Source organism: Molothrus aeneus, chromosome 8 (genome assembly GCF_037042795.1).
Source record: "Molothrus aeneus isolate 106 chromosome 8, BPBGC_Maene_1.0, whole genome shotgun sequence".
Taxonomy (NCBI): domain Eukaryota; kingdom Metazoa; phylum Chordata; class Aves; order Passeriformes; family Icteridae; genus Molothrus; species Molothrus aeneus.
In genome coordinates this window covers 20,085,027-20,096,443 of record NC_089653.1, presented here as the reverse complement: position 1 = coordinate 20,096,443, position 11,417 = coordinate 20,085,027, and the positions used below count along the sequence as shown (strand labels likewise).

Sequence of the window (11,417 nt, the reverse complement as noted above, 5' to 3'; positions counted from 1 at the left end):
GCGCGCCCCTCTCCCCGGCCCGGGTCGCCCGCGCACCATCCCCGGCGCTCTCGGGCAGAGCAGTCCCTGTTGTGGGGGAACGGGCTCAGACCCCGCTGCGGGTGCCGGGGCTCGGTGGAAAGGGTGCCTCGGGAGGGATCGGGGAGGCGGGGGTCGTTGTTCGGGAGGGGACCTCTCCCGCAGAAGGGGACGCTCCGGGCGGGAGGCCCCGGGAGGCGCTCTGCGGAGGGCAGCAGCTGCCAGGCGTGCCCGGGAGCTGCGCGCTGCCCTCGGCGCGGCGCGGACCGCGATCCCCTCGGTGCGGCACAGACCGAGATCGTGACCTCGGCACGGCGATCTGTAACACTGATTGCTGCCTGTGCCAGCGGCTTCTCTTCTCGTCAGTCGCATCTCGCAGTTAGAAGAACGAAAGGCAGTATGTGACTCAGTTTCCCTGTGAGGACCGGCGGCAACTGGGCGATAAGAGTTTGGGAGCCTGTGGGTTGCATCATAAAAAGGAGCTTTATAAGCCAGAAGTATTTGCTGATAAAGTAGCTGGGAAGCACCAATCTTCGGCATTAAGTCATCAGATAGAGCAATTAGCTGTCAAGGAATTGATAGTTTCCCATCAAACACAACCTGAACTGCTGAGGTCTGAAATGCTGTAGTCCATCTGGACTGTGTTTCCAATTGTGTTATTGATTCCTGGATAGTTAAACCACAGACACACTTAATACAGGGAAATATTAAAAATTTAAATACTGCTGCTACCCTTGTAATATGCAAGTTGTAAAATATAAGTTGTAGGTGTTTCTTTTCTGCAGTAAGACAATCACACACCATAGCTGACACTGAATCTCCTTACCTTGGCTAGTAGATCGCTGTTTTCAATTTTTTTTTTCTCCTGACCTAGTGTTTGTGTTACTTGTTATGTCATTATTGCTGTGAAAGGATGCAAAGATGATGCTAAAGTGTCCTATGGAAAGAAACTGAGTGGCACTGTGCATATTTGAGTGCATGCAGTATTCTGCTGAAGTCCTACTGAATGTGGCCCATTTCCTTTAAAGGGCAGAGACTCTTTTGCAAGAATGGAATTATCCTAATTAATAATTTAAATATATCAACATAAATAATGTATACTCTCAAATCTGTAATAGCAAGCATCTTTTTGTTGTTCCTGTCTTATGGAAATTACAGACTGCTTTAGTGTGAATGAATCCTGACATGATTCTAGAAACTGGGCCAACATATCATTGATTATGCACTTTGAAGAAGAGTGGGAAAGGTAGAGGAAAGATTTACAGTGCTTGAATCTCTTGGCATTGGGCTGTGGCCACAAAGCCTGCATATAGAAAAAATACAGTTTCTGGGACAGGAAAATTATCTGCAGTGAGTCCATCTATAGCAGCTGCTGTAGATGCTGAAGTTATGTTATAAACAGCTTTTCTGAGAATAGCAGCTAGATAATTTCATCTTGCTATGCTGTGCTTTTCTGATGTCTAACTGTGTTGCTTCAGAACATCACCTGACTGCATTTTATATGTGGGCTACAGTAAGCTACAGCTGGGGAATGGGTTCAGAAATGGCCTTCTAAATAAACTGGAATTTCAAACTGAATGTGCCCTTAGCGTTGGTATATGCATTATACTTTGCTCCAATGGGAGTATCTCCGTAGTTTAATTCTAGCAGCAGTATATTTTGACACCAAAAAGGCACTTCTCTTATGAGTCTCATGGGATTGGAAGATACAGGAAAAAGAACAGATGAGATGGACATAAGTCTTTACAGGGCAGGAGGTCATAAGTGGGATTTCGATGACTGTACAGCCAAACCTTAGGAGCACAGCTTTCCTTCACAAGTAAGTCAATCTATGCCAATCTGTGCCAATCTTTACAAGGAAGTCAAGCTGCCACTGAAGAGAGCATTCTTCTGAACTGGCTCTAATGCTCATCTGACCACTGATTCAGCATTCTGCTGAACTGCAGAATTTAATTTTCTGCCACCCTAGCTCCTGTGACCGTCCTGATATGGTGTCTGGATGAGTAACCCTGGTGAAGCGAAAAAATGTTAGGGATGGGACAGGAGGGAAGTGGGAAGTGAGCAGCAAGCTCTCTTTTAGATCAGGTCAGCAGTAATGTGAAACAATAGTCTTAAATTACAGTAGTCCTGAACTTTGTGGTCCACAAAGGAGAAAACATCATTGTAGCTTTAACTTTAGTTCTGCCCTAAATCTAAAATGGGCTAAATAAAGTATGAGACTATGAGACCTGATGTATCCAAAAAGTTAAAGTCAGACATGGTACATACATCATAGAGATGCAGAATTCAAAGTATACCTGACACATACTTATTGAGCTGATCATAAGAGGTTCTAGTGTAGGAGATTTCACAGCATAATACCGTAATCTATTAACCTCTTAGGTATAAGAGGTTTTTCCTACTATCTAAGAAAAAATCTTGTTTGTTGCTACTTGAGTTAATTTCTTAATGCCCTAAAGATATATATCCCCACAGTTTTCCCTTTTTGTAGCCTGAGAAGGTGCTTCAATCTTTCTATACAGGTTACATATTGGAGAACTCTTACATTTTATTGCTCTTTTTCAGATTCAGTTTTCTCTATTTATTTTTGAGAAATACAAAGTGTAGATGTTTACTCCTTAACAGTATTTAGCCAGGAAGAAACACATCAGCCTTCCTGCAGAAGATGATTGCCTCCTAAGATCTTCTGGTAAAGTTGTTTAAACTCAACAGCCTCTGATCTGTTGAATCAAAATTAGTGTGGTTAGCCAATTAAAAAATTGTTCCAATTTTTAATGAAGCAAATCAGAAGGCTTTGCCAGCAGGCTTGAAGAGGCAGCTACCACTGGTATGGAGAGCAAGGACAGGGCAGTCACTGACAACTACACCCATTGTGAGCTGTTGCCACAGACCACATTTGAGTTTGATTATGAGACAGTAATGTGGAACCATCAAGAATGCTAGTAAAACTGATATTTGTCCTGTTTAATCTTTCCTCTGTCCATTAAGTCAGTTATTTTGTTGACACATGAAGAAATTACTTTCTAATGCTATTTGATATTGGCACCTTCCTATTTCCTACATGTCTGTGAAGTAAGTTGCCAAATCTTTTATTTTTGTGTCTTTTGTACAAACAGTACTTTGGCATCTGTCATGTTCCTGGTTTTTATCCCCTCCTATTTGAAACCCCCGAGTAATTTGTAGAAAAAGCAAGTAAAGCTAAAAATGGACGTTCACATATGCCAGTAACATCACATTCAGTAACTGTAGCTCTTTTTCATTTAGCTGTAGCCATGTACAATTTCAGGGATGTGCTGTGCCTCCCAACAAGTCCTGAGGAAGGTATGCACTACAATCAGGCTGCTGATTCCCAAGCTTAGCACTTCCTGACAGTCAGGGAAAACCAGTGGGGCTGTACATGAGAGGCAGTGCCTCTGGCTCACCAGTTCCCATCACAGGTACTGGTAACTCCTAACTAGTCATTAATGATATTGTGTAATCATCTAGAGGCTATGTGGAGATAGCAGGCAGTGCATACCTGGTTTGTCAAATTCAATAAATGGTGTGTTCCACTTTTTTTTCTCATACACAGAATATTAAACAGGAATCTTAACTAGCCACTAGATGTCAATGTTGCTGTGCTAAAAGGCAAATGCAGTTTTATTTGTTTGGCTGATAAAGTAATTTCATCAAGAAAAGAACTTCTGTATTTAAAGATATTTCCCGTATAGGGTCAGTTACAAAAAATAATCATGGGCAAGCCCATGCTATGTCTGTTATTTGAAGAGAAGCTGTGCAGTTTTATGATATTTTGAAGTTGAAATTAGCTTTTCAGTGCATAATCATTGTTAGAAAAGTGCCTTTGAAAAATAGTATCTGATTGACCATCAGTTTCCTTCCACGTTCTAAAATCACAGACCTTTGTATAAGTAGCCACAATCATTGTATTGTATTTCACTTGTTAATAAAAGATAATAGAATAGAATGTATATCTAATCCTATTATAAGAGTTGGTGAATTTCCTAAATTCCAGGTATCCGTGGACATTTTCCTCTTAATTATTTCTGTTTAATACCATTGGATATCAATGTCAGATACATTGTATGGGGACAAAATTTCTAGAACACCAAGACTTCCAATATGATAGGCAATTTGAAATTTTGAGTGTGTATATCTAAAGGCAGATCTGACAGATGATGGCATTTTAGAAGGATACATGAGGTAGAATTTGACCCATGGACCTTTGTTATTCCTGGCTCCTCTACGTCTAGAGTGAACAAATCACTGCCAGTCTCCACAACTACTTACTGCCTGGTGCACTGAAGGTGCTGTTCTATTGTCTGTCTACAGAGCATTTATTTTGAGACCAAAGTTTGGAAATTGGTTTCATAAACAGTTACGGAAAGCTGAAGAAGACAACAGCGCACATCTTGAATTCAGATTAAGCTTGTTCTGCTGTTAGGATAAAAACAAATATCAAAGGCTCTTATTAAAAATATAGTTGGAACCTCCTGTTGATCTGAAAATCTCCCATGAAGTCAAAGATGTGGGAATTGCACCCTTATTCTCAGCTGATTAACTTGGTAAACAGAATCCCTGTTCAGGCCACAATGTTAGAAAATACAGCCTAAATAACCTGATTTATTCCCTTAGCTCCACCTCCTATGGTGCATATAAGGCCTCTCAACTTCATACACAATTCACAAGATTTTTTTTTATTACTGTTGGCAGAAGAGCTGCCTTAGTCTTCATTATCACGGATTGAAGTAGTTGAAGTCCTGCTCCACAGTTGATTTGATGGTAGCATTACTTCCACTCTTAACATGCCAAAGAATCACAGATACACTATGGAGGAACTATAACTCTTTTAATTCCTAATTTCCATTTTAAGTTTTATTGCCTATGACTATAGAGTTATGCAAGAATCTTATATATATATCTTGAAAACCAGATTGCTTCATTAATTCATTTTGTTGTAATTAAGGGAACATTCAAAGCATCAACCTTGTTCCTAAAACTTCTGTGTACTTCAAAAAACTTCATTAAAATAAAGTTTTCTGCAAGTCTTTGTTAAGATGTATAGTGTAAATAATAGCAGTATGATCATGTAAAGACTAACTTAGTTATGGAAATAATAAATCAGACTTTGATAAAAAATAATACTTAGAATCAACTCCCCATATTATCTTTAAAGTTTGGGCTTATTTTTGCAAAATGTACAGAATTTTACTAAATAAATCCCCCTAGAGATATATTCTGTAGACTCCTGTCTAGTGTCTTTAATCGTCACTGCTAGTTCCACATTTGTTTTGTGGCAGGTGATTTTTGTCTCCAGAGCTTAGTCTGGCAACTCTGCTCAGAACAAAGCTCACTACAAGATTACACATGCATGTAGGCATGCATAAACTTGAGCAGTGACTTCAGCCTATCAGGAATTTAATTTAAAAGTAATTATCAGTATGTACAAAATACTACTTCTTAGTTTTATCAACCTGCACTTAAGTAAGTGGAATACAGAAACAAACTCCTCTACCATGTTCCAGTTTTCATTTTAGAAAGGAGGAGATTTTGGAAGTTCATTATGCTTAAATTCCCTGAAGTATGAACTATTTCCTAAGAGAGCAAAGAATGCCTAATCTTACTTTTATGGCTAGATCTGCATTGGTGGAAAATGACTGATGGCATCCAATTACATAAGTACAAGAGAAAGGAAAATTTGTTTTTCCAGTTTGATATCAGAGTTATTATATAAGATGAAGAAATCATAGAAAATAATAAGCAAGAGAAGGAAAATCTAGTAATGTGAAAATAAATAAAAGAAAACAACTGACAAGCAATGTACTTATTTTCTTTAAATTACATTGTTTCCCACTGGAATTTTTGGAAGGGGAAAAAAAAGAATACATGAGCAAATTTACAGTTTGAACATTGCATTTTTAAACCATAGTGGAAAAGATATGTGTTCCCTCTTTTCCTGAGGTGCATTTTTGTCCATAATGTCTACCGTGTTTATATATTCATAATACTCACTTATGAGAATTGAGGAAAGGTACAAATCATTGACAGGGAATGTTTTCTGAAGTCTTCTGTATAAAAAGGTGGCAGACAAGCCACTGTCATCTGAATCATGCAAGCAGTTAAGCACTGTTTATGTACCCAGTATTCTATGTAACTTGGAAAATAAAGGTCTGAGTCTGAGATGTGATGTTAATAGAGATGTACAGTCTCATTCCTGCTAGCATGTTCCAAAAACACCTGTTTTTTAGAGATGTGTTTCATCTTTACTAAGAAGTTGAGCCCTTAACTCAGCAATCCAGAAGGCCAGTTGTGAAAACTGCCTTTACTGCTCAGGAGCTGCTCAGATGAGTTCATCACAGTGTTTTCCAGTGGTTGTCCTTAAGCAGCGAAAATAAATCAGAGATTATTTGCAATATACAGTGCTGCAGGCAGTTGTTTGGAATCTCACAGTCAGATTTTAAAAAAACTAAAGTATTAGAGCATAATATAATGTAATGATGACAGAATTGGCCATCACTTTATCTTACTATTTCAGTGGGATTACATAGTAAAGCAGTACAGTAGCTGCATGTAGAGGCTGTTAGTACCAGGTTGAGGTGATCAGTACCTGGTCCTTCAGTGAAAACTGAAGGATACAGGGATATAAAAATGCTGCTCTGAGCACTGAAGTAGGATGAATCAGTTAAAAATTCCTATTTCACAGTTTTTGATGAACTTATAGAGTACTTATAGAGTACTGCTGTGAGACCTCATTTAATTAATAATACCATGAGCCATTCTGCTAGAACTAAGCTTTTATTAGTAAAAATATACTACTGATCGCCAGGGTTTGGAAATAATAGGGATTATATTTCAAATTAAATACAATTTTATGTTATTTAATCACCAATATCATTAAGATATGAAGTACTGAAATACTATCAACCTTTCAATTGAAAGTGTTTCCAGGACACTATTCATTCCATGGCACCTAAGTGGAATGGGAAAGATAACTATCCTAAATGGCAACCATTAGTCTAACTTGGTTACAAATATCAAGTTATGATATTTATAGCCAGCAACACTGAGCCGTGCAATATCCACAACTCTAGAAGTAAAAATGTCAGACTCAAAAAACACAGAGGAAAGTTATGTATTTCAAGTAAAAAGAAATAGTGCAGCTTGTACCCTAGGGGAGATCCTGCTACTTGCTGAAACCACATTCAATTTGCAAGTGTAAGTCAAAATGTTAACAGTTACATATCTAGATGACTGCTTTTCTTGAATGGAAACAAAACCACATGGAAGATAAGGGTCAGGATGTGAAGTGAGATCTGAGTGAAAAACATTTTCTTTAGCATTTCATAAAACATTCTGTCAAGTTTGCATTACACTGTCCTTAAATATTCTGCTCATAAAAGATGGAATGTGTTATTTAGATTTATATTAGGGTCTGTTTTAATACTTTTTATCAAAATCTTGGTTTAGTAAATCCATGCCACTCTTTCCCTGTAAAACTTTTATTTGAACCTCAGCCTTAACAGAGTATTTGGCCGGTTTCTATAATATGAGTCTGTTAACGAAAGGAAAATACTATTCTGACTGCCTCATTTATCTTAGATATGGTCAAATCCAGCCACAAATGTTAAGAACTAGAAAAAGTAAGACTAGTGAAGCACTTTGATATTTTCTTACTTGAGAACATCAATACCCACAGAAAAATATGCCCATACAACAGAATACTAAATTATTCTCCCAGTTAAAAAGAAGCTAGTATATATTAGCTTCATTAATATATGAATACTGTTGTATTGTGATCTAACACTACAGTGTGAAAAACAAAGCCTTAAACTTACAATGACATTCATGATTTGTATTGATTTGCAGTACATTCCAGCCTTAAGAGCAACACAAATACCCCACCCTTGTAGCTTAAGAGCCTTTATGAAAGGGCATCACAGCCCTGGTCGCAGATGCCCATCACATGCATCCCCACGGATCCTCAGCAAGGAGGGATTTAGCTGCCTTTGGAACATCACCCATTCTGAATCTATAGCAACCCTCCTCTAATATGCCAAGCTATTTTTAGTATCAGGGCAGCCTTGAAAGCAGCAGGTAAAGCATGAAAAGAATGAATAAGTGGTTGTGGTGCTTGCCTGTGAATAGAAGCTATATATAGCTCCTGAGAGAGATCTTAATATATATGTATATATATAATGTGCATATGAAGGGATATCTGCCTCCCTGAGGGGGAAGCAGGGGTGTCAGAAACATAGAGTAGGTTATGAACAAATTATTACTATTTGTGACCTGAGCTGTTATCTAAAGTCATTATTTCCAATAGTTCTGTTTAAGAGAATAAATTGTTAATGGAATTGGGTATCTTTGATCCAGTCTTTATTTGCAATGAATGTATAGGCTTCATTTCCCTGAGTGAAGAGAAAATTGAACAGCAGGAGACTATTTGCAGTTCCAAGCTCTTTTCAGCCATTACTTGCTCCAAGAAATTCTCTAGCGAATTTCTCAGGTCTCCCTTTCCATGCCTAGGAGCCAACATCTCAGTTTCTGTGATGTTAGCTGTTCTCCTGGGCTCCCAAACCTGTCTTTTTTTTAATCCTTGTCTTTTACTCTTATATATTCATCCATTTGCTTCTAAAAAAATCTTGGGAAAAAAGGCTACGTGTGCCTTTGTTTAATCAGTACCGTGTGCCATTTATTTAGCTGGGGAGCTATACTGCTTCATGAAGGAGCTGATTACTTCTTACTGATGTGTTATACTGAGGCTGGGAATTAGGCCCTCCAGTTTTAATGACTCTTTGCCTAAATCACAAAGGCAGCAGTGGAAACTTACAGATGCCTACAAGTGATTGGTGTTAAAAAGAAAGCTGGCTATATAGCATTTGGATTATTGTCTTAGAAAAGGGATAGTTAGGAATCCTTTTGAACTTAAAATGTGAATGTTACCATGTTCAAGGTAGGGAAAATCCTTTAGCTTCTGAGCAGTCATAACTAAAATGTGTATTTCTCTGTTGCTATGAAAATTATATTTAAAACTACAGTCAGTTTCTTAGATAAGGATGTTGTGTTGGTTTGGTTCTCCCACTGCAGAGGGAAAGAGCCAGCAGCCAAAAGAGCAAATCTTTTCTTAAAGCTGTACTAAATATGTAGCATATTGGCATATGAGCAAACAGATGAAATGAAATTTTCAGCCCTCTGAAGTCTCCTCTGCAGGGCAAATATGGTTTGTAAGAAAAAGGGACTTTGGAGTTCAGCTTGGTGCAGTACTTGATGGAGAGTCAAGTGCACTGGCAGCACGCCTGCATAATGTAGAGTGGCAGATTTGGTATTTACTTGAGGTAAAAAGGATTAACCCTTACTGAAAAAGTAAAGTATTTTTCCAAATTTCTTGAGTTGCTGAGAACAGTTAAAACATCAGTAAAATACATTTGTGGAGCTATCACCAACAACCCCTTAAAATGTTTTAGTGCTGATCCAAATCTCTGCTTTGTAAAGCATGTCGATTAGCAATGATGAAACAATAATCTGTGTTTGATGAGTCACATCCTTCCTATTGTGTAGTTCCTTATGTCCAGGGCACTTCAGCAAGACTTCTACTTGAAGTAGTTCAGTGACTTCAGTGGCACTAAGATTTCTTTCATTGTTAATTATTCAGGACATAGAAACCTGGTTTTAACAAGTAAAGACTTTCTCCTCAAAAGCCTGTGGTCTCTGCCATACAACAAATAAATTTTCTATGTACATTTAAATAAATAATATTTTGTTACTTCTTTTCTGTCTGCAAAATGACAAGGAAAATTAAAGACAATATTATAAAGATTAGAACAATTCTTCAGGGAGCCAATGCCATGAAAAAGTACAGAAGGGCATATAAGATAGCACAGGTCAAGGGAAGGATTTTGTAACACGCCGTCTGTTTTTAATTAGCATCTTGGCACACTGGAAGAGCTCAGACATTTTTCCATGAAGAAATGTATTACAGACTTTTCTAGCTGCCAATTAAATGGCATTTAGCTACACTGACAGTAGTATGTTGTTTTGGGTCTGCAGAAAGCGCTTGCTCATGCTAGAAAATCTGGGACATTTTGTTTTGTGTACAGGGTTCTTACTGGACTGACTTTTCTATCCCTTCAATTTTGAATGTAGGCATGAAGGAAACCTTCTATGAAAAAATTACCAAATTAAGAGTGCAAGGAGCTGGCAGAGTGGAGATAATTATGAAGTGTCAGTTTGTATACACCTGCTGAAAGTCTGTCCTCCATTCAGTTAGATGATAATTTTTAAACAATGGTAGCTAAATACTGGGGTGTTTTATGAGGTTCATGTTTTGTCCTGTTCAGTAGAGACTGAGGTACTTTGTCACCAGTTCTGTCCTATGATCCATTTAAATATGAGCATTTAACATGAAACTGCCCCTCAAGTGTGCAGCTCCCTATTCATTTTCTCTAACAGTGAAACCAATGCTCTCTGCCCACTCCTGTCCTCAGCTGCTTGTTCTGACTCTGGCGGTTTTGGGGGGGTTGAGGAGGTGGGTTTGAAAGATTTGGGCTTGTTTAGGGTTTTATTTGTTTTCTAGTTCTTTTGCCAGCTAATTTATTTAATCCAGTTTAAAGAATAGCATTAGAGCAGAAACACCAGCAGTGATCTGTGGAAGAGAGCAGAATCAATAGTACTTGCAAGAGTTGGGATAAGAGAAACCATCCTATTAAGGAAAATGTTGCACAGAAATATGTTCTTAAAATCACCATGCCAGTTCTGCAGAAGCTGGCAATTACAAATTAAGCGTAGATTCTCTCACTAGTATCATGGTTTTAATGTCTGATAGTGCTATGTAGAGGGAAAAAAGGCAAAAAGTAACTTGCCTATTTGAACAAGACTTCTCCTTGCTGAGAGGTTCATATAGAGGGCACTTAATCTTACAGTAAGATGTATGCTAGCTGGTGAGTGTGATGTCAGTTCCCTTGAAATGACTGGGCATGTTCACTGTCTCAAAAGTGTCCCCATTTCTAACATGGGAGAAGTTGATCTTCCCTGAGTAAACTACAGGCAAATTTTCATGAGAATTGTCTTGAAAGATAGGAAAAAAATCCAGATTTCTGCAGCAGGTGGAAACCTTGTGTTCTTTTATATTGTGTCCTTTCTTACACTTCCCCCTGTATTAGGTGTGGTATCAGTTCCTGCTGTGAACCATGAAGTGGGCACACCTTCATACATCTTTGAATTGGGCTCTGGTTTGCTCTTGAGCTTGTATGTTTGCTCTTTCATTTCCCCCCCAACTTTAAATATCCATTGTTAGCATTTTCAAGGCAAAATACAGACAATAGAAGCAAAGCCAGAACTATTTGTGTAGGCCTGGAGAAAAATGTCTGGTTATCAGGAGAGCAGTTAATGTGATGCTGTTGGGT

The 11,417-nt window shown here is 38.3% G+C and overlaps 1 protein-coding gene across 1 annotated transcript in view; it reads left to right on the top strand.

Annotated features, from left to right (window-relative positions):
- The window catches only part of LGI1 (leucine rich glioma inactivated 1), a 28,979-nt gene that overhangs the window by 147 nt on the left and 17,415 nt on the right, over positions 1 to 11,417 (top strand). The gene's annotated exons all lie outside the window — the stretch shown is intronic.